This window comes from Mauremys reevesii, linkage group 3 (assembly GCF_016161935.1).
Source record: "Mauremys reevesii isolate NIE-2019 linkage group 3, ASM1616193v1, whole genome shotgun sequence".
NCBI classification, from domain to species: domain Eukaryota; kingdom Metazoa; phylum Chordata; order Testudines; family Geoemydidae; genus Mauremys; species Mauremys reevesii.
In genome coordinates this window covers 142,624,196-142,647,406 of record NC_052625.1, presented here as the reverse complement: position 1 = coordinate 142,647,406, position 23,211 = coordinate 142,624,196, and the positions used below count along the sequence as shown (strand labels likewise).

The 23,211-nt window shown below is 47.0% G+C and overlaps 1 protein-coding gene across 1 annotated transcript in view; it reads right to left on the bottom strand.

Moving 5' to 3' along the window:
- Positions 1-9,655: 9,655 nt before the first annotated feature.
- The window catches only part of RNGTT (RNA guanylyltransferase and 5'-phosphatase), a 438,367-nt gene continuing 424,811 nt past the window's right edge, over positions 9,656-23,211 (bottom strand). The window contains exon 19 of the transcript XR_005595781.1: positions 9,656-9,785. The gene's annotated coding sequence lies outside the window, so the exon portion shown is untranslated. The remainder of the gene's footprint in view (positions 9,786-23,211) is intronic.

Genomic DNA, 23,211 nt, shown 5'->3' with positions numbered 1-23,211 from the left:
CTGAGAACACTCGAGCTCCATCCTCTTTGGAACCCCCCTTCAGGTAGTTGAAGGCTGCTACCAAATCCCCCTGCACTCTACTCTTCTGCAGACTAAATAAGCTCGGTTCCCTCAGCCTCTCCTCATATGTCATGTGTTCCAGCCCCCTAATCATTTTCATTGCCCTCCGCTGGACTCTCTCCAATTTGTCCATACCCTTTCTGTAGGGGCGGGCCCAAAACTGGACCAGTACTGAATAGAGGATAATAGTCACTTCCCTCGATCTGCTGGCAACGCTCCTACTAATGCAGCCCAATATACCATCAGCCTTCTTGGCAACAAGGGCATACTATTGACTCATATCCAGCTTCTTGTCCACTGTAATCCCTAGGTGCTTTTCTGCAGAACTGCCACTTAACCAATCAGTCCCCAGCCTGTAGCAATGCATGGGATTCTTCCATCCCATGCATGTTAAACCTCATCAGATTTCGTTTGGCCCAATCCTCCAATTTTTTTAGGTCACTCTGGACCCTATCCCTACCCTCCAGTGCATCTACCTCCCCCACCCCCGACCCGCTTAGTGTCATCCACAAACTTGCTGAGGATGCAATCCATCCCATCATCCAGATCATTAGTGAAGACGTTGAACAAAACTGGTCCCAGGACTGACCCCTGGGGCACTCTGCTTGATACCAGCTGCGAACTAGACATTGAGCTGTTGATCACTACCCATTGAGCCCGATGATCGAGCCAGCTTTCTATCCACCTTATAGTCCATTCATCCAATCCACACTTTTTTAACTTGCTGGCAAGAATACTGTGGGAGACCGGATCAAAAGCTTTGCTAAAGTCAAGGTATATCATGTCCACCATTTACGCCATATCCTCAGAGCCAGTTATCTCATCATAGAAGGCAATCAGGTTGGTCAGGCATGACTTGCCCTTGGTGAATCCATGTTGACTGTTCCTGATCAACTTCTTCTCCTCCAAGTGCTTCAAAATGGATTCCTTGAGGATCCAGGATTTTTCCAGGGATTGAGGTAAAGCTGACCTGGATTCTCCTTCTTCCCTTTTTTAAAAATGGACACTATATTTGCCTTTTTCCAATCATCTGGGACCTCCCCCAATTGCCATGAGTTTTCAAATATAATCAGCCTTCTCCATCCATTAATAGGCTGCTCAATCAGCAGGTGACAAATTATCACCTTAGATAGATGGACTTCTACCCAGGTGTGGAAAAGTTGCTCCCTCCTCTAATCATGGAACACAAGCAGATTAATATTTTCCAAGGCTTCCCCAGACTGAAATAGCATTAACCAATACTGTAAGAGGCCCCTGCTCTGACGGCCATAACTCACACCCCAAGCAGGCCCAAAACATATTTTAAATGAGTTAAATCTGAAATATTTACTACAGTTTCTTTGAGGGCTGCCTAGCAGCAGCTTCTGAACAAATTAATGTATGGGGATGAAATAAAGGCATACCCAAGCAGATAAAAATATCAACCTGTGGCCTTGCCATCACGCATAATGTACAAGGAGAGATTATTTCTTTCTGTGGACAAAAAACAACATGTTCTTTCATTGCCTTAGCAACACCTTCTATCTCTGCTAGACTGAGGCAGCCACCTGGGCCCCTCGGGGAGAGGGCCCTGAACAAGTGTGGAAAAAGGAAAAGGTTCAGAGACGACCTGCTGCATGAAATGCACAGACTTTAGACATAGGTTGGACTAGCACCTCCAATATCAGGAAGAGGAGTGGGACAGTGTCACATTCTGGGGTGCAATCTGGACCAGTGAGGGGTTGTGGCACTGCCTGCCCTGTACCTGGGTGCCTTTAAATGCTCTGCTGCTGTAACTTCCTTGTCTGGATGCTCCCAGCCAGCACACAAGCACGCACTGAGTGTCTGTGTGATAAGCAGCTCTGGACCAGCAACTCCAGCAGCTTGGTTGTTACACCCGAGCCATGCACTGGTATCACCAGCTTTTTGGTTACACCTAATTTAAGAACATCGGAATGGCTGTACTGGGTCAGATCAAAGGTCCAGCCAGCCCAGTATCCTGTATACCAACAGTGGCCAATGCCAGGTGCCCCAGAGGGAATGAACCTAACAGGTAATGATCAAGTGATCTCTCTCCTGCCATTCATCTCCATCCTCTGACAAACAGAGGCTAGGGACACCATTCCTTACCCATCCTGCCTAATAGCCATTAATGGACTTTACCGCCATGAATTTATCTAGTTCTCTTTTAAACGCTGTTATAGTCCTAGCCTTCACAACCTCCTCAGGCAAGGAGTTCCACAGGTTGACTGTGCAGTGTGTGAAAAAGAACGTCCTTTTATTTGTTTTAAACCTGCTGCCCATTAATTTCATTTGGTGGCCCCTAGTTCTTGTATTATGGGAATAAGTAAATAACTTTTCTTTATTCACTTTCTCCACGTCACTCATGATTTTATATACCTCTATCATATCCCCACCCTTAGTCTCCTCTTTGCCAAACTGAAAAGTCCCAGCCTCTTTAATCTCTCCTCATATGGGACCCGTTCCAAACCCCTAATCATTTTAGTTGCCCTTCGCAGAACCTTTTCTAATGCCAGTATATCTTTTTTGAGATGAGGAGACCACATCTGTACACAGTATTCAACATGTGGGCGTACCATGAATTTATATAAGGGCAATAAATATTCTCCATCGTATTCTCTATCCCTTTTTTAATGATTCCTAACATCCTGTTTGCTTTTTTAACTGCCTCTGCACACTGCGTGGACATCTTCAGAGAACTATCCATGATGACTCCAAGATCTCTTTCCTGATCAGTTGTAGTTAAATTCACCCCCATCATATTGTATGGATAGTTGGGGTTATTTTTTCCAATGTGCATTACTTTACATTTATGCCATTTTGTTGCCCAATCACTTAGTTTTGTGAGATCTTTTTGAAGCTCTTCACAGTCTGCTTTGGTCTTAACTATCTTGAGCAGTTTAGTATCGTCTGCAAACTTTGCCACCTCACTGTTTACCCCTTTCTCCGGATCATTTATGAATACGTTGAATAGGATTGGTCCTAGGACTGACCCTTGGGGAACACCACTAGCTACCCCTCTCCATTCTGAAAATTTACCAGTTATTCCTACCCTTTGTTCCCTGTTTTTTAACCATTTTAACCTGGCAAGATGACTCCAACATCCCAGTGTCCTGAATACTCTCAAAACCGTGTGCTCTGTCCAGCCCTTTCCTGGACCATTCAGAGGAATAAGAAGGTTCATTAGCTCCTCAAAAGAGACAAAATGCACACCTTATCATTTTACCTGGAGTCACCTATCGGTTTAATTCAAATAGGGCACTGGGTCAGTTTAGATTAGGGCTATCAAACAATTTTAAAAATCGCAATTAATTGTGAGATTAAAAAAACAGTCATGATTAATCAGTTTTAATAGCATTGCAGCTATGTAAAAAAAAATTCTACATTTGTAAGCTGCACTTTCACGATAAATAGATTGCACTACAGTACTTGTATGCAGGGCCGGCTCCAGACCCCAGCGCGCCAAGCGCGCGCGTTGGGCGGCATGTTAAGGGGAGGGCGGCAGGCAGCTCCGGCGGACCTTCCGCAGTCATGCCTGCGGGAGGTCCAACGGAGCCGCGGGACGACCGGACCTCTCGCAGGCATGACTGCGGTCGGTTCGCTGGTCCCGCGGCTCGGGTGGACCTCCCGCAGGCACGCCGTAGGCAGGAAGCTCCACCGTAGGCGCGGGACCAGCAGCCCCTCTGCACACACGTCTGCGGGAGGTCCCGCGGAGGCGCGGGACTGGCGCCCGGCAGCGCGAGCGGTGCGGCGCGCCGCCCTGCTTGGGGTGGCGGAATTCGTAGAGCTGCCCCTGCTTGTATGAGGTGAATTGAAAAATACTATTTCTTTTGTTTTTCTTGTTTACACTGCAAATATTTGTAATAAAAATAATATAAAGCGAGCACTGTACACTTTGTATTCTGTGTTGTAATTGAAATCAATATATTTGAAAATGTAGAAAAACATCCTTTTCTCCCCCCACTCCACACACACAGGGAGAAGCAAAGCTGTTTCTCAGATTCCCCAGTAATTTTCCTTTTGCTCCTTTTGCACAGTGAAATAGTAAAAATTATTTAGACATGTATTTTACCACATTAAAATATGCATGTATTTTCATAACAAAAATCAAGTGTGTCAATTCCCCTTTACATTTTCCTTTGGAAGCTCTCTCTTTAGATGAGCGCTTATTAAATTGAACAACCAATCCCCCCCTAGTTTGCTCCCTCCTCTAAAATGAAACTTGAAAAAAATCCACTAAAGCAATGAAAGTTTATTATTTTTCTAAATGGTTCTTTAGTTTTTTACAACCTAATGGTCTCAGCATTCTGGATCTGGTGCTGTCCTCCTGGGTCCTTGGTTCCTGGCTGGTTCATTGGAAACACATGCTCTGATCTCTCATAACAGCTTTTATAACTGGATGCTTCCTGCTATCTCATGGCCACTGCCCTTTGCTTCACCGGATAGCTCTGACATCCCCTGGGATTGCTTGTCTGCTCCTCAGTCTGGCTCCAACTTTTCCTTTTATAACACTGGCACAGCTCTCTAAGCTCTGTAAAGACAGTGTGGTCAGCTGTGCCCTCTTGGCAGCCGTAGATCAACCCCATTTACGTGCTGGTCTCATGTGGGTTCATCTGTCCCTGACATCATTTAGTGATGCACCGCTCCAGAGTTCCTGACTGTACAATCTGATCTGCAGGTCTTGGCAATGACTCAGTCTTCTTAGGAAGTGGTTCCTGGAGGTTTCTATTTTCAATGCTTCCTCTGGATATTTTTGATTACTCCGCCTATCCAGGGATCTCTCTTGCACAGAAGAGTTTCACATGAGGTCATCACTGACTCAGGCTTTACTCCTTGCTGTTTTGCAGTTTCTAGCTACCCAAGATACTGCAAAGATGTTGGGGCACTATGTGTGTTCTCCCTCATTTAGTGAAGAGATGTGTCCAATGTGCTAGGCCTAGTGATCTGGCTAGGATCTGGCAGAGCTCCACCTGGAGCTGGATTATGGCTACATGTGGCCTGGAGTGATCAAAGTCAAAGCTGTTTGTGTATTTCTTTGGAGAAAGGATTACCTCATTCCCATCGTCATGGCAGCTTCCAGTTCTCTGACATGTGTGGGGCCTGCTGGAGCACAGACCTAGAATTCTATCTTCATCAGTCACTGCTTCTGATCACTTCCACTGCAAAGCGTCCAGGCTGGCAGAATGCTGTAAAGCCGCTTCTTCTCTCCTCCCAGATCTCTCCTCTTCAGCATCAACTGAGGACACATAAAATATCTTCTTCTGCCTGATTTGTTCTGGAAAATACCTGCCCGCTTGGTCAGCTCAGGTGCTGCAGGGATGAGGGCCATAAATACCTAGCTAGACAGACAGGCATGTTGAGTTATGTGCCTACTGACTGGGCCTCTCTCTCTTTCGTAATCAGTTCAGTCCTTGTGGCACTTTATCAGATATTATTCTCAGTTAGATTTTTTTAGTCTAATACTATTCTAATCTTCATTCATTACAGAAGCTGTATGCTTAGCACATCATGCACACTGGGGGTGCTGCAGTAGTTTAATCTGAGGAAAAGGAGCCCATTTTACTGATCGCTCACTACAGGGCAGGAATTAAATAGATTATAAATATCTCTTCATACAGAAAATGGATATGGGTCTTAGTCCCCAGCTACCCACACTTTTTTAAAACACATTGCAGCACCCAGAGGTGCTGGAACTAGGGCTGCTGCCGCCGCCCCTGACTTGAAGTGGTTTCCATCATACACAGGGTTTACAGTTTTGTTCAATGGCTCTCAGCACCCTCACTATACAGATTTTTCCAGCACACCATTTTGCATGGCACCAACAAAATACTCTAGACCTCTCTGGCTAAAATACCCTGTGCAGCCACCTCTTCTACAGTGGCAGTTAGGCAAGAACTGGCTTCCCTGAAATCTCCCTGACCTACTGACTTTGTCAAGTGTTTCCCTTAACAAATCCCTCTATAGCTTTCAGCCTTTTTCCCATAAGTGATACCAAATTAACTGGCTTGTAGTTTCCTGTGGGTCCATAGGCCTTTTGTTGTATTATTAGGCACACTCTGGGGTCCGCAAGGATGAGCGTGCTGCATTTATAAAGATGCCGGCTGAAGTTCATTTCAAGTCCCCGTTTTCTTTAGCATTCTTGACATGTGCTGTCAGTTGCATGTCAAAATGTTACTATTGACAAAGACACGACAAGAGGATCCAAGTCTCTCGGTATAGCCACATCTCACTTCATAATTACTCCAGCATCCTACAAAATCTACAAATGCTATGCTCATTTTTTTTTATTTTGCAGATTTAGGCCAAGATCTTTAAAGAATTTATTTTTGAAGTATGCAGCCAAAGAACTTTTAGGTGCTTAATTGTATATGCAAATAAAATTTTGATACGAGTAATTTAAATGCCCACTGCAGTTGCCAATCTGACTTTGTGTCCCAATCCACGACTGAGCAATCCAGTACAGACCTGTACATAAAAATATTAAATTACAAAAAACACTGACAATATTTTGAGCTCACCATTGCTTTCAGATGTTCCCTCTGTCATAATATTGGATCCACTGCACTTCTTTATAGAGCATGTATTTCCTAGAGAAAGCAGCAACAAACTGCAAACAAAACTAACAGGTTTTCTGCAGCAGTTTCAGCTCCACTCTTGTCTCTGTTTGTTACCAGAAACCACTCCCTTTCTGGAACTTTCAATATATCCCAGAGACCTCTAATGACTGAATACCATGGTTGCAACTTAAGGCTTGTCTACACTGCTTTGCAGTTTGGAGTACAGGGATGAGACCAGCAGAGCAGACCAAAGTGCTGTGCGGTAACAAATCTGTTAGTTCACATCCATAGCATCCACATGGGGGAGATACAGTGCAGCCCTCTGGTGCACATTGCTGTTTTCAGTCCCACAGTCTGAACTGCGGGGCAGTGTAGATGCAGCATTAAAGTCCTCACACTCTCCAATTCACAGGCACTCCCTTTCCCATTTGTACCCTCATTTGCACTTTGTTATACACAGCTCCCTTTCCCCTTCCTTCAGATAAAGGCCTCAGCAACCAAAAACTAGCAACTAGGAAACTAGCAACAAGCAAAGCCTATTTCACTGAATTTGAGCTCAAACTGCTAACTAATGTATTATTATTTATACACAGTAGAGTAGCACCAAGGAGCCCTAGTGATGGAGAAGGACCCCATTGTACCAGACTATAAAGTGGATAGAAAGCTGGCTAGATTGTCGGGCTCAACAGGTAGTGATCAATGGCTCATTGTCTAGTTGGCAGTCGATATCAAGCGGAGTGACCCATGGGATTAATTGCACCCTCAGCAAGTTCACAGATGACACTAAGCCAGGGGGAGAGGTAGATACGCTGGAGGGTAGAGATAGGGTCCAGAGTGACCTAAACAAATTGGAGGATTGGGCCAAAAGAAATCTGATGAGGTTCAACAAGGACAAGTGCAGAGTCCTGCACTTAGGAAGGAAGAATCCCAGGCACCGCTACAGGCTTGGGACCAACTGGCTAAGCAGCAGTTCTGCAAAAAAGAATCTTGGGATTACAGTGGATGAGAAGCTGGATATGAGTCAGCAGTGTGCCCCTGTTGCCAAGAAGGCCAACGGCATATTGGGCTGTATTATAGGAGCATTGCCAGCAGATCAAGGGAAGTGATTATTCCCCTCTATTCGGTACTGGTGAATCCACATCTGGAGTACTGCATCCAGTTTTGGTCCCCCACTACAGAAGGGATGTGGACAAATTGGAGAGAGTCCAGAGGAGGGTAACGAAAATGATCAGGGGGCTGGGGCACATGACTTATGAGGAGAGGCTGAGGGAACCGGGCTTATTTAGTCGGCAGAAGAGAAGAGTGAGGGGGGGATTTGATAGCAGCCTTCAACTACCTGAAGGGGGGTTCCAAAGAGGATGGAGCTAGGCTGTTCTCAGTGGTAGCAGATGACAGAACAGGGAGCAATGGTCTCAAGTTGTAGTGGGGGAGGTCTAGGTTGGATATTAGGAAACACTGTAACTAGGAGGGTGGTGAAGCCCTGGAATGGGTTACCTAGGGAGGTGGTGGAATCTCCTTCCTTAGAGGTGTTTAAGGCCTGGCTTGACAAAGCCCTGGCTAGGATGATTTAGTTGGGATTGGTCCTGCTTTGAGCAGGGGATTGGACTAGATGCCCTACTGAGGTCTCTTCCAACCCTAATCTTTTAGGATGCTGTAGGAACATAGAACAATACGGCGGTACCTGCTCCCAAAAGCTTATAAATAGGACCCTACCACATTCACAGTCTGGGAATTTTTGAAATTCCACTTCCTGTTTGCTTGGTATGGACAGCTTACAGCGCATCTTCCCAGCTGACCCTGGTGGCTCTATGCAGCAAACATTCTCCCGCTTGGAGCACACCTGAGTTGTTGGATCTGCTGGCACCATGGGGAGAGGAGGCTGTGCAGTCCCAGCTCTGCTTCAGCCATAGGAACTTTGATACCTACGGTCAGAATTCTCATGGCATGTTGGATAAGGGCTACGAACAGGACACGCAGTAGTGCTGTGTGAAGATAAAGGAGCTGAGGCAGCATACCAGAAGGTAAGGGAGTCAAACTGTCATTCTGGTGCTGCTCTGAAGACCTGTTGCTTTATAAGGAGCTGGACACCATCATCAGCGGTGACCCCACCTCCACCACCAAGAGTCCCATGGATACTTCGGTGGGGCTGGAGACAGTGGGCAACAGACTCAACCCTGAGGATGAAGTTGTGGACAAGAGGGTCAAATTGGAAGACAAGATGGGACAGGCAACAGGGTCGTCTGGTACCATGGTGAGCCAGGACCTCTTCTAGACACAAAAGGGTTCGGGATAGTCCAGCAGTCTGTCTTTGGCGCACATGTTGCAGGAGAGCAGAGCTCTGGTAAGTGATCTTTTTGAGTTTATGCTGCTCAGTTAATATGAGGTAGAACTTTCCTTTGCTTTGTTATATGCTAGAAGTGGGTGAAGGGATAGAAATGTACAAGACTAGCTGTGTTTGTGTCTGCTTCACATTCCCCTGGGCAGCTACACAGTGAGGCAGAATAATATGTTAATACACACCAAGATTTCATGGGAATCCTTCAGAGAGATCTCTAAGAAACCTTCCTGGAGGTACTCACCAATCCTCTGCCAAAGGTGCCTTGGCAGAGATGCTTTGTTTCTTCCCTCATTGTAGGAAACTTTCGTCAATTGGCAATCACTTGTACAGTGACCAAAGTGGCACACAGGAGAGCAGCATAGGGATCTGGTCTGAAGCCACACGCATGCAGGAGACGCACCCTTGCATCCTTACTTACCATCAGGAGTGAGATATCTGCTTCAATGACCCCCACCTGTGGAAAATGGCGGCAGAATTTACAATTTTGTCCATAGTCTCCTGCAGTGATCCCCTTAAAAAACTACCTAGACAGTTTGCCCCATCTTGAGCATCACTCCTGGGCCAAACTCACCATATTTAGGGTGTTCACTGAGCTGTGTCTTGCCAAGAGACAGTGAGAAACTGATTTGTATTTTAAAAAGAGGTGTATTTTACTATAATGATTCAATGCCGTGAGTGCACTAACAATCATGCTGTTTATTGTTTCTTGTGCTTCTGCAGATTATGACCTTCAGGGGAACCCCCTACACATCAGTGGAGCACCGCTACCAGATAAGAAACGTGAAGGAGCAAGGAGGACATGTTTCAAGAGGTGCTCCAATCCTCAGATGCTGCAAAACAAGAACACAGAGAGTATGAAGAAAGACTGTAAATGAAAATTATAAAATAGACAGGTAGAACAGGAAAGAGACCCAAGAACAAATTTTAATGGTCCAGAAGCGGATGATAAAAGCAATGGAGGAGCAAATGGAGATGCTGAAGTCCCTAATCAAGCTGCAGGCAAAATATATAAGTGTTCACCCTCTGCCCCCTGCAGCCGATATAGAACTGCTTGCCATGCCCTCCCAAACACCTTGCACACATTCCTTGCATCTTCCTGGCCCATCTCAGTACCCAGTTCACTCCACCCCTTCAGACAGCTTCCAAAATGACAGCTTGAGTTATACACAGCTTTGAGAGCCTACATCAGGACACTGCCCTTCACTGTTATCACCCTTCCTACCAGGGGCGGCTCTAGGCATTTTGCCACCCCAAGCATGGCAGGCAGGCTGCCTTCGGCGGCTTGCCTGCGGCGAGTCCGCTGGTCCAGCGGCTTCGGCGGACCTCCCTCAGACGTGCCTGTGGGAGGTTCTCCGAAGCCGCGGGACCAGCGGATCCTCCGCAGGCAAGCCGCCGAAGGCAGCCTGCCTGCCACCCTCGCGGCGACCAGCAGAGCGCCCCCAGTGGCTTGCTGCCCCAAGCACGTGCTTGGCGTGCTGGGGCCTGGAGCCGCCCCTGCTTCCTACCAAGCATTTTCGGTGTGTTGTTAATTCTTATTTAATAAAAACATACTCTCTGAAAGATAATCAATCTTTGTGTGTCTCCTACACATGGTGGTTACTGCTGGAATTAATACACAATGGCAATTAGAACATTTGCAGACTACAAATCATGGTCAGGAATCATCAAAATTTTCATGCAAGGCAGCAAGTTAAAGCAGGGCAGAGTGCTGTATAGAAAGACATATTACTGGTGCTCATTGTCAAAATGTTGCCTAAAGCCTCTCTGATTCGAATAGCTCTGGTATCTGGCTGCTTAAAATCAGCTGCCAGGTGATCCACCTCCACACTCCACCCCAGAGGAAACTTTTTGCCCTCAGCCTCACAAATATTATGCAGCACACAACAGGCTGCTATGACCATGGGAATATTTTCCTCGTGTAGGTCTAACCTGCCATAAAAGCAGTGCCAGTGAGCTTTTAATTTGCCAAATGCATATTCAACTGCCATTCTGAACCTGCTCAGCCTATTGTTGAAGCACTCCTGGATGTTGTCCAGGTTTCCTGTGTAAGGCTTCATGAGCCATGGGAGTAAGGGGTACACTGGGTCTCTCAGGATCACTATTGCCTTTCAACATCCCTCACTTGAATCTTCTGGTCTGGAAAGAAAGTCCCTGCTTGCAGCTTTCTGTATAGGCCAGTGTTCCTGAAAATGCGTCCGTCATGCACTTTCCCTGACCACCCTGCATTGATGTCAGTGAAATGCCCATGATGATCTACAAGCACCTCCAATACCATAGAGAAGTACCCCTTTCTGTTAATGTACTCCATCGCAAGATGGTCCGGGGCCAAATTTGGGATCTGCGTTTCATCTATTGTCCTGCTGCAGTTAGGGAATCCCATTGCCACAAAGTCATCCACTATTTCATGCACATTTCCAAGAGTCACAGTCCTCCATACCAGAATGTGATTAATGACCCTGCACACTTGTGTTAATGCAGCCCCAACGATGGACTTTCTCATTCCAAACTGATTAGTGACTGACCAGTAGCAGTCTGGAGTTGCCAGCTTCCACACAGCGATCACCATACGTTCCTTCACCGAGAGGGCAGCTCTCATTCTGGTGTTCCTGCGCTGCAGAGCTGGGGCAAGCTCAGCACACAGTTCCAGGAAGGTCAGATCCAAAAGTTTTGCAGCCACTGCTCTCCATCCCAGACCTGCATAATGATGTGATCCCACCACTCAGTGCTTGTTTCCCAAAAACAATAGCAACAGTCCACCATGTGCAGCTGCTCCGTGAATGCCAAAAGTAATCTGGTATTGTTTTTTTCCATGGAACACAGCAGGTCAGGCACCTCTGATTCCTGTTCAGATTGGGAGCTCATGATATACTGCATGAGTATCCGTGAGGTGCTCATAACACTAACCACAACAGTAGAGAGCAGTGCAGGATCCATTCTTTCAAACAAAGATGGTGGGCGCACAGTAAACAGGGGCCATTGAAAAATGGTGCAAAACGCTGTCGGAAAACCACGGAATGATGAGATGGAAAAAACTGCATCATGGGATGTTGAGCCCACACCCATGATGCACTGTGATTCATTCTTCCTTCCCACAGTGCCTAGCTGCAGAAGGTGGTGAGTACCACAGTGGGATAGCTACCCACAGTGCAATGCTCTCATTGTCAATGCTAAAGCACCAACCGTGCACATGCTCTGCTGACAGAAGGAGCATTGTGTGAACAGGACCGGCTCCAGGCACCAGTGCAGCAAGCAGGTGCTTGGGGCGGCAAAGGGGAAGGGGCAGCAAGTCGGGCTCTTCGGCGGCGGGTCTCTTGGTCCCTCTCGGAGAGAAGGACCTGCTGCCGAAGTGCTGCAGAAGAAGAAAGCGGCGCGATGGAGCTGCCGCCGATCACGATCGCAGCTTTTTTTTTTTCCCCTCGCCGCTTGGGGTGGCAAAAACTCTGGAGCCGGCCCTCTGTGTGAACATGCACAAATGATGTAATTATACCGGTTTCTGATCATCAGTGTAACTTGCGTCAACACAACTCTGGAGTGTAGACAAGGCCTTAATCATGTTGATCTTGAGCTGATAGCTAGACCATAAGGAGATGTTAGCAAGACAGGTCAAGATTTTATTTTGGACAGAAAGAGACAGATCTGGGGTAGAGAAGTAGATCTGTGATTGTCAGCATACAGAAGCTAGTTAGGGTGACCAGATAGCAAGTGAAAAATTGGGATGGGGGTGGGGGTAATAGGTGTCTATATAAGAAAAAGGCCCAAATATCAGGATTGTCCCTATGAAATCATAGGATCATAGAATCATAGGACTGGAAAGGATCTCGAGAGGTCATCTAGTCCAGTCCCCTGCACATCTGGTTACCCTAAAGCCAGTTGAGTTCATGTTTGCAGATGAAACTACCCAGAGATAAGGTATAAGTTTCTTACACTGCTGAGTCTCTCTTGTGAAGGCGAGTCACCTCCAGGAAAATACAATTACTTCTTTTAATAGGTTATTATGATTTTTTAAAAGAAATTTCCAGTTGGAAAAAATCTTTAAACCATATAATAGAAAAATGAAATTAGTTCATTTGTCACATGCTTTTAATGATTGTAGTTTAATTGCCCCTTTTACTAATAATCAGGGATATTTATGTTTCAGGGTTTTCAAACTAGCTAGCGACATAAAGGGTAACAAGAAAACATTCTACAAATACATTAGAAGGACAGGGTAGGTTCGTTACTCAATGATGGTGGAAAAACAATAACAGAAAATGTGGAAATGGCAGAGGTGCTTAATGACATCTTTGTTTCGGTTTTCACCACAAAGATTGGTAGTGATTGGACATCTAATATAGTGAATGTCAGTGAAAATGAGGTACAATCGGAGGCAAAAACAGGAAAAAGATAAGTTATAAATTACTTAGACAAGTTAGATGTCTTCAAGTCACCAGGGCCTGATGAAATGCATCTTAGAATACCCAAGGAGCTGACTGAGGAGATATCTGAGCCATTAGCGATTATCTTTGAAAAGTCATGGGAAACAGGAGAGATTTCAGAAGACTGAAAAAGGGCAAATATAGTGCCCATCTATAAAAAGGGAAATAAGGACAACCTGGGGAATTACAGACCAGTCAGCTTAACTTCTGTACCCAGAAAGATAATGGAGCAAATAATTAAGAACAAATCTTGTCAAACCAACCTGATAGCTTTTTTTGACAGGGTAACAAGCGTTGTGGATAAAGGGGAAGCGGTAGATGTGGTATAAAGCTTTTGATACCGTCTCACATGACGTTCTCATAAACTAGGGAAATGTAAAGTACTAGATGGAACTACTATAAGGTAGGTGCATAACTGGTTGGAAAATCATTCCCAGAGAGTAGTTATCAGTGGTTCACAGTCATGCTGGAATGGCATAACAAGTGAGGTTCCGCAGGGATCAGTTCTGGGTTCTGTTCTGTTCAGTATCTTCATCAATGGTTTAGATAATGGCATAGAGAGTGCACTTATAAAGTTTGTGGATGATACCAAGCTGGGAGGTTGCAAGTGCTTTGGAGGATAGGATTATAATTCAAAATGATCTGGACAAACTGGAGAAATGGTCTGAAGTAAATAGGACAAAATTCAATAAGGACAAACGCAAAGTACTCCACTTAAGAAGGAACAATCAGTTGAACACATAATGGGAAATGACTTTCTAGGAAGCAGTACTGCAGAAAGGGATCTGAGGGTCATAGTGGGCCACAAGCTAAATATGAGTCAACTGTGTAACACTGTTGAAAGAAAAGCAAACATCATTCTGGGATGTATTAGCAGGAGTGTTGTAAGCAAGACACAAGAAATAATTTTTCTGCTCTTCTCCGCACTGATTAGGCCTCAACTGGAGTAATGTCTAGTTCTTGGCGCCACATTTCAGGAAAATGTGAACAAACTGGAGAAAGTCCGAGAAGAGTAACAAAAATGATTAAAGGTCTAGAAAACATGATCTGTGAGGGAAAACTGAAAAAATTGGGTTTGTTTACTCTGGAAAAGAGAAGACTGAGTGGGGACATGATAACAGATTTCAAATACATAAAAGATTGTTACAAAGAGGAGGAAGAAAAATTGCTTTTCTTAACCTCTAAGGATAGGACAAGAAGCAATGGGCTTAAATTGCAGCAAGGGAGGTTTAGGTTGGACATTAGGGAAAACCTCCAAACTGTCAGGGTGGTTAAGCACTGGAATAGATTGCCTAGGGAGATTGTGGAATCTCCATCAGTGGAGATTTTTAAGAGCAGGTTAGACAAACACCTGTCAGGGATGATCTAGATAATATTTAGTCCTGCCATGAGTTCAGGGGACTGGACTAGATGACCTCTCGAGGCCCCTTCCAGTCTTATGATTCTCCCTCAAAAACCAACTCCTCCTCCTAGATCCTCCTGTGAGGTAATAAACAAGAATTGTGACATCACAGTTACTTCCATGGCAAGACCCCTACACCACAAATGTCAAACAGAAGCGTTGCATTATCTAAAAGAAGAAGCTGGATTTTGTAAGTGAATAACCCTGTTCTGATGCATTAATATTCAATAATAGCAAAATGAATATTGAAAATTACTACAACTAAATAGCTGCTTATCAATACTCGTTTCAAAGGAACACCCTATTTTGAAAGCATTTTGTTAAAAACATTTAGTGCACATACAAGTTGATGGATGGGCTTCACTGGTGACAGTTGTCCTTGATGGAGCCACAGAACAAGAACCTCATGGCTCTCAGCAGTGTAAGCTTTCCCACCCTTATGCATCAGCCATGTCCTGTAAAGATTACCTCTAGCCATCCAGTCGGTCTTGGTCATTTTGGCTACAGAAGTCATGTCAAGTTGCCAACTTGTAACTGTTGTGATGTTTGAATATCCTGAACAACCCTTATGGAATTAAGATAAACCTTAATTAATTAATTTACACCTTTATCAAATTAGGGTTAATACCTTTGGGGTGTATTGTATTAAAACTACAAGTGAGTGAGTGAGTGTGTGTGTCTATGTGTGTGTTATTGTGGCAACATATGTACTTTCTTTAGTAGGCAGGGAGGATATTAATGTACTTTCTCCATTACCAACCCTTTGAAGCCACCCCCTTTGGAGAGATATGCATACACTAGTTCAAATAGGATTTTTCAGAGACCAACAAAGAAAGGGTTTTCAAACTGGCTTACGGCCTTCTGCCTGATCCAGCAAATGAACAGGAACCCTGGTCCATGGTGGGCTCCAATCCTTATGGTAGGCTTGGAAGGACTGGCCCTACTGAGGTTCCATAAGACTGAATACTTGTTCTGAGCTGAAGCTGTGATGAACTGGTAATCAAAAGGAATCGCCTTAAGTGGGGGTTGAAAGACTGCTCCTGCCAGAACCCATGTTAGGGTTGGGGTTAATTCCTGTTGACTTACTAGCATGTGTGTAGGTTCTTCGATTGTTTTTAATGTTTTGTCTGTAATGCTTTTTACCTTCATAATAAAGTAGGTTTGCACAGGAAGTACTGTGTGGTAACTTGTATCTGTAGCAATTACACCTATTAACTCTCTCTAAAGAGAAAGCAAGCAGGTGTGCTTGAGCAACATGTCTGTGCTGAGAAATACACAGTGAAGGCAGGGAACTGTGCAGAAATGGAAATACCCTTGTCAGAAGGGCGAGAGATGCATGTCTCCATCCAAAAGAGGCAACATCTGGGAAGCAGGAAGCCTGAGAGTGGTTGACCTTGCTAGACCACTGAGGGGAAATCCAGGTGCAGTTGCCCTGAACTGTGACAGTTGAAATGTGGCCCTCTATTCAGTAGGAAATGGATTAAAGCTGACTTGCTGTTTTGAAGTGCTAACTTTACATTGCTCTCTCTGTCGAAAAATAGTATTAATAATTGTTCATGCCTCTTTCTCCTTGGAATAGCCTAGCATCAACCCTTCTCTCCATGATATGGTAATGGGTCGCAAACCTCATGAGACTCTCTTTAATTAAGGCAAGAGAGTTCACGGTTATAAATAAAACTGAAATGGGGGTGCAGGCTACAATGGGGAAAACTGCCCACAATTCCTGTTTGCAACGTAGCCAGTAGAAAGAGGGCCAAATTCAGAGAGAGCACTTTTTTTCACTGAAGAAAAAGTCACTGCAGCTACTTACTCCAAAATCTGAGTGGCTCATCAATTTAGTATACACACAAGCACAGTCCAACCACAGAGCATGTTCTGAGGACACTAGCATTGCTATGAAATAAAATAGAGCAAGACCATTCTGGGTACTATTATACAAATAAACATACCCAGCATCCCACTTGGCTTCAGGCTTCCCACCAGGTATAATCACCGTTTCTTAATAACCAAAACATTTTAGGGTGTTTGAGAACTTAAATGAACTGGGGGTGGGACAAAAGCAAAAAGTGCCCATTCTTCAAAAAGATTATATATCCTGCATGAGGATTGGAAGAACACCATGCTACTAAAAGATGCCTTGTCTGTGTGCCTTCACTGGCTTATGCAGTAAAACAAATTCATTCCAGTGATTGAGGCATACAATACATATTGAACATACAACCCGAGCCTTAGCCAAATGATGTGTCACTGAAGGTAAATGTCTGTGTGCGGATAGTAAACAGGCACCAAATGCTACCCAGAGCTTTCAGGGTTATGGTGGATAATATAGAGCTATTTTCCTCCTTTTGCACTAAAATGGTCGAATGGAATATTTGTTTTCTTTCTGAAAATGTTAAAAATCATTATCAAAAATTGGCTATTACATTTCCAGTGCCTAAAAGCCCCTATTTTCTTCTTAACGAGAAAAGAACTTTGAATGTATCCCATTTGCTGCTGTGCAAATGCATTTGACAGTTTGTCTAAATGCCAGCACAATTGCTTTAGCAGAGTTAATAAAGGTAATCTGAACAGCCTTATTTTTGTCCCTAATGTTCACCCCCAAAAGGAAATGTGTTTCTTACTAATAATAGTGTGTGTGACAGAAAATACTGAGTACATGTATCTGTTCCCATTCACTTGCCAAAAATGGATAATTCACATCAGAGCTTTTAAAAAAACAACAAAAATAACAAACAAATTAACTTCTTCCCTGCCAGAAGCAACGCCTACAAACGTGTAGTTTGAATCTAAATTCTGATAGCCACCAGGGAGTAAGTTAAACAGAGGGAATATAGCGCTCCTGTTTGTATTCCTGGGATTAGGATTACATAAAAAACTATTTTGTCTGTCACATTCTCTGTCAAGCCAACCATTAAGAGTACCTTGCCAGCATACACCATACCTATGGAAGAAACAGTTTATGGGCTCAGGACTGAATTTCTATCTATACAGACATCTATCCTTTTAAGCACTTTCTATAGAGCCCACCACAATACTGAGAACCTCAACCATTCAAAAATCATGTCGGACCCCAAAATCATGAGATTTTAAGCCAATCATGACATTTTAAAAAAATAATAGATGCTGGGTTCTTCTTTTTGGCTTTCTGATTTCTGAGCCTTTAGAATACACTCAGGTCACATTTTCAAGCTTCTCTGCAACTGTGAGGACTAGAAACTCACTTTGAAAAACAGTTCTCATGCAACTCTCTTGTTTCCAGTAGCTGGAACTTTAAGAAAAGACATCAAACATTTAGAGCTTTGATAAAATTGTGAGATTTGGCAAAACTGCCATTACACTAGCATCTAAGCATTAGGTCAGGGACCAGTTTAGCAAGTTACTGGAAATGAGTGCCATGGCTAATTCAAGGGAGTGAAAGAGCCACAGTGAGGTGGCTCAGGACACACAAACATGACCCTCAGTAATAATTAAGTTCTTCGAGTGCTTGCTCATATCGATTCCAATTAGGTGTGTGCGCACCACGTGCACGTTCGTCGAAAGATTTTTACCCTAGCAACACTCGGTGGGTCGGCTGGGTCGCCCCCTGGAGTGGCGCAGCTATAGCACCGAATACATACCCCTGCCGACCCAACGGCCCTTCAGTTCCTTCTTACTGCCCGTGTCGGTCGTTGTAACAGTGGGGCGCGGCTTAGCTAACCTCCACTTCCCTAGCTACTCGTAGTTCTCTCGTTAATTCTTGTGTATATAGTTCAGATTTATATAGTTGTAGTTAACTTTATTCGTTTGTAGTATAGTTAGTGTATATAGTTCAGAGGGATTCGGGGATTATCCCCTTCCTCGCACTCGGTGCCAGGGCCCATGCCCGGTTCACTGGGTTTCAAACTGTGCTCGGCCTGCTACAAGCCGATGCCAACAGGAGATCCCCACGACTCCTGTCTTAAGTGCCTCGGGGAATCTCACCTAACAGATAAGTGCCGCATTTGTAAGGCCTTTAAGCCGAGAACAAAAAAGGAGCAGGACTTTCGTCTCAAGCAGCTCCTGATGGAGAAAGCTCTTACTCCTCCGCCCTCGGCACCAACCGCTGGACAGTCTTCAAGAAGTGCTCCCTTGGCACTGGATTGCGCCAGTACTGCCAAGGCCTCTTGGCACCGGCCGTCGCCAGCACCGACGCCGATCCAGGTCCCGACGCCGCTCGCAGTCCTGGCACCGTTCTCCATTTCGGTACCGGTCGTACTCGCGGCACCGGTCAGCGTCCCGTTCGCCAGCCCGGTACACTCGGCACCGATCCAGCTCCCGGCGCCGCTCCAGGCACCGTGACTCTCGTAGCCACTCCCGATGTTGTGCCTCGAGATCTCGGTTGACCTCTCAGCACCGCTCCGGTCGCAGGTCCCGTTGTCGCTCCCGGTACCGGTATGCCTCCCGGTACCGATCCCCGGTGCCGCGTCGAGCGACGTCAGCTAGAGAGGGAGACTCTGCCCAGGGCTTTTCAGCTCCTCCATGGCCATCCAGACATGCATCAGTGTCGTCCCACACGGGCAGTTCATGCGCGCAGGACCGTGATTTGGATGTGCCCACCAGAGTCTTCCAGGAGCCCCAGGCCCAGGACCCTGGTCCCCATCAGTGGTCATTCTGGACACCTTGGGCGTACCACCAAGCCCAAGGCATACCTGTGATCCCATCTCACTCTGGCACCCAGTGCTCTGACGGAACAGAGGCGACAGTTAGCCATCCCCCTCCGACCGGTTCGGAGGAAGCCCTGGTTCAGCCACCGGACTCCCAGATCCCACCGGAACAGGAGGTCGTCCAGGAGCACAAGCCCACACAGGACCCGCTTGTCCCCAGCCTTTCTTCTTCCTCCTCCCCAGATGAGGCAATGGCAGGAACATCCTCCTCGGGCCCTCCTCCAATCGACTTAAGGGCCCATCAGGACCTCCTGAGATGGGTGGCACTCAATATGAACCTCCAAGTGGAGGAAGTCTCGGAGATAGAGGATCCGATCGTAGACATTCTGTCGGCTGACGCCCCCACTAGAGTGGCCCTATCATTCATTCGGACGATCCAGGCCAATGCGGATACCATCTGGCAGTCTCCAGCCACTATCCCGCCCGCGGGCAGGGGAGTCGAACGCCAGTACATGGTACCCTCCAGGGGGTACGAGTACCTATATGTACATCCTCCCCCCTGCTCCCTTGTCGTCCAGTCCGTCAATGAGAGGGAACGCCATGGCCAGCAGGCACCAGCCCCTAAATGGAAGGAGGCTAGGCGAATGGACTTACCGGGCCGTAAGGTGTACTCGGCAGGGGCCCTGCAACTCTGCGTAGCAAACCAGCAAGCCCTGCTTAGCCGCTACAATTACAACACCTGTGCGGTGGTGGGCAAATTTACGGAGTTGGTTCCTCAGGACTCCCGTCAAGAGTTTGCTGCCCTCCTAGAAGAAGGGAAGAAAGTGGCGAGAACTTCCCTCCAGGCCTCGTTGGATGCAGCTGACTCTGCTGCCGGAACTCTGGCCTCGGGTGTTGCCATGAGGCGCATTTCATGGCTCCAGGTGTCGGGCCTTCCCCCGGAGCTGCAGCATACTATACAGGACTTGCCCTTCAATGGCAAAGGCCTGTTCTCCGAAAAAACTGACCCTAGGCTGCAAAGCCTAAAGGACAGCAGGGTCACTATGCGCTCTCTCGGCATGCACACGCTGGTGACTCAGTGCCGGCCTTTCCGTTCCCAGCCTCACCGCCCTTACCCTGCGCCTAGACAAAGACAGGGCTTTGGCAGAAGGCGTGGCCAAGGCGGTCGTAGGAGTCAGTCAGGACCCCAAGGGGGCCAAAATCAGGGTCCCTCTAAACCACCAGCGGGGCCAAAGCCAAACTTTTGAAGGCACGCCCGAGGACAGCGTACCAGTTATTACCCAGGATCTGTTCCCTCCCTTTTACAACCGCCTCTCCTTTTTCCTCCCTGCATGGTCCCATCTAACCTCAGATCGTTGGGTCCTACCCACGGTGGAACTTGGGTACCGCCTCCATCCTCGTCCCTCTTTAGGGACCCCTCTCACGAGCAATTCCTCTTGCAAAAGGTGCAGACGCTCCTCGCCATCGGAGCTATAGAGGAGGTACCAAAGGACGAAAGGGGCAAGGGGTTCTACTCCCGCTACTTCCTAATCCCCAAGGTGAAGGGAGGTCTCAGACCCATCCTAGACCTGCGGGAACTCAACAAGTTCATGATAAAGCTGAAGTTCCGCATGGTATCCATGGGGACCATCATCCCATCCTTGGATCCCGGAGACTGGTATGCCGCCCTCGATATGAAGGGCGCGTATTTTCACGTCACCATTTATCCTCCACACAGAAGGTACCTCCAGTTTGTGGCCAACCGTCATCATTTCCAGTTTATGGTCCTTTTGTTTGGCCTCTCTACAGCCCCAAGAGTATTTGAAGTGCATGGCTGTAGTCGCCGCCTCCCTCTGCCGCCGCCGGATACACTTTTTTTCCGTATCTAGACGATTGGTTCATTCGGGGGACCTCCGAGGCCCAAGTTACCCGTCATGTGGGCATCGTCAAGGACCTATTCCTGCGTCTAGGCCTGATGATCAATATGGAGAAATCCACTCTGGTTCCCACACAGAGAATAGAATTCACTGGTGCCATCCTGGACTCCAGTCTCGCCACAGCCTGCTTACCTCAGCCTCTGTTTCAGGCGATGGTAACAATTTTATACAAGGTCTACGGAACTTCCCGACAACTTCGGCTCGCACTTGCATTGGTCTCCTGGGTCACATGGCTGCCTGCACGTTCGTGACCAAACGTGCCAGGCTACGCCTCCGTCCCCTCCAATCGTGGCTCACCTCGGTGTACCACCCGGGCAGACATAGCATAGACATGATCATCACGATCCCCCCGAGCATCCTAGGCTCACTCGACTGGTGGTTGATGCCCTCCCTGGTGTGTACAGGAATGCCGTTCCATCCGCCCCAGCCCTCGGTGTCCCTGACAATGGATGCGTCATCTCTCGGCTGGGGTGCTCACCTTGGTCAGCTTCGCACCCAAGGCCTTTGGTCAGCTCAAGAGCTGGCCTTGCACATCAATGTCCGAGAGCTGAGAGCAGTCCGCCTTGCGTGTCAGGTGTTTCAGCAGCACCTACAAGGCTGTTGTGTCTCAGGGTTCACAGACAACACAATGGCCATGTTTTACATAAACAAGCAGGGAGGAGCACGGTCTTCCCCTCTTTGTCAGGAAGCCATCCACCTCTGGGACTTCTGCATAGCCCAATCGATAGACCTGGTAGCATCCTTTCTCCCAGGTGTTCGGAACACCCTGGCGGATCGCCTCAACAGATCCTTCCTGTCTCACGAGTGGTCGATTCGTCCGGACGTTATCCATTCTGTTTTCCAGAAGTGGGGCTTTCCCCACATAGATCTCTTCGCTTCTCGCGAGAACAGGAAGTGCCAGACGTTCTGCTCATTCCAAGGCCTCTCCCCAGGCTCGATCTCGGACGCATTTCTGATGCCGTGGACGAGTCAACTGCTGTACACCTTTCCACCCTTCCCGCTGGTTCACAGGGTCCTGCTAAAACTCCTCAGGGACAGAGCGCACCTGATCATGATCGCTCCAGCATGGCCCAGGCAGCACTGGTACACCATGTTGCTAGACCTGTCAATAGCCAACCCGATTCCCCTGCCTCTTCAACCAGACCTTATAACGCAGGATCATGGCAGACTTCACCGCCCAGACCTGCATTCCCTGCACCTCACAGCATGGCTGCTGCGTGGTTAAACCGATCCGAGTTACGTTGCTCTGCCTCGGTACAACAGGTACTCCTGGGTAGTAGGAAACCTTCCACTTGGTTAACATATCTGGCCAAGTGGAAGCGTTTCTCCTGCTGGTGCGAAACGCACAATGTTACTGCCACCGAGGTCCCGATCCATTCCATCTTGGACTACCTCTGGTCTCTCAAACAGCAGGGCCTGGCGGTATCATCATTGAGGGTGCACTTGGCAGCCATCTCTACCTTCCACCCAGGGGAGAGTGGCCGCTCTGTATTCTCGCACCCTATGGTTTCTAGGTTCCTCAAGGGCTTGGAGCGCTTATACCCCCAAGTTCGCCGCCCCACCCAAACCTGGAATCTCAACCTGGTTCTAACCAGACTTATGACTGCCCCATTCGAGCCGTTGGCAACCTGCTTGCTGCTATACCTGTCCTGGAAGACAGCTTTCCTCGTAGCCATTACATCGGCCAGACGAGTCTCCGAGCTTCGGGCTCTCACAGTGGACCCACCGTATACTGTGTTTCACAAGGACAAGGTACAGTTGTGGCCACATCCGGCCTTCCTCCCTAAGGTGGTTTCAGCCTTTCATATCAACAAGGATATCTTCCTTCCGGTTTCTTTCCGAAGCCACACTCATCGCGAAGGGAGCAACAATTGCACTCCCTAGACGTCCGTAGGTCGCTC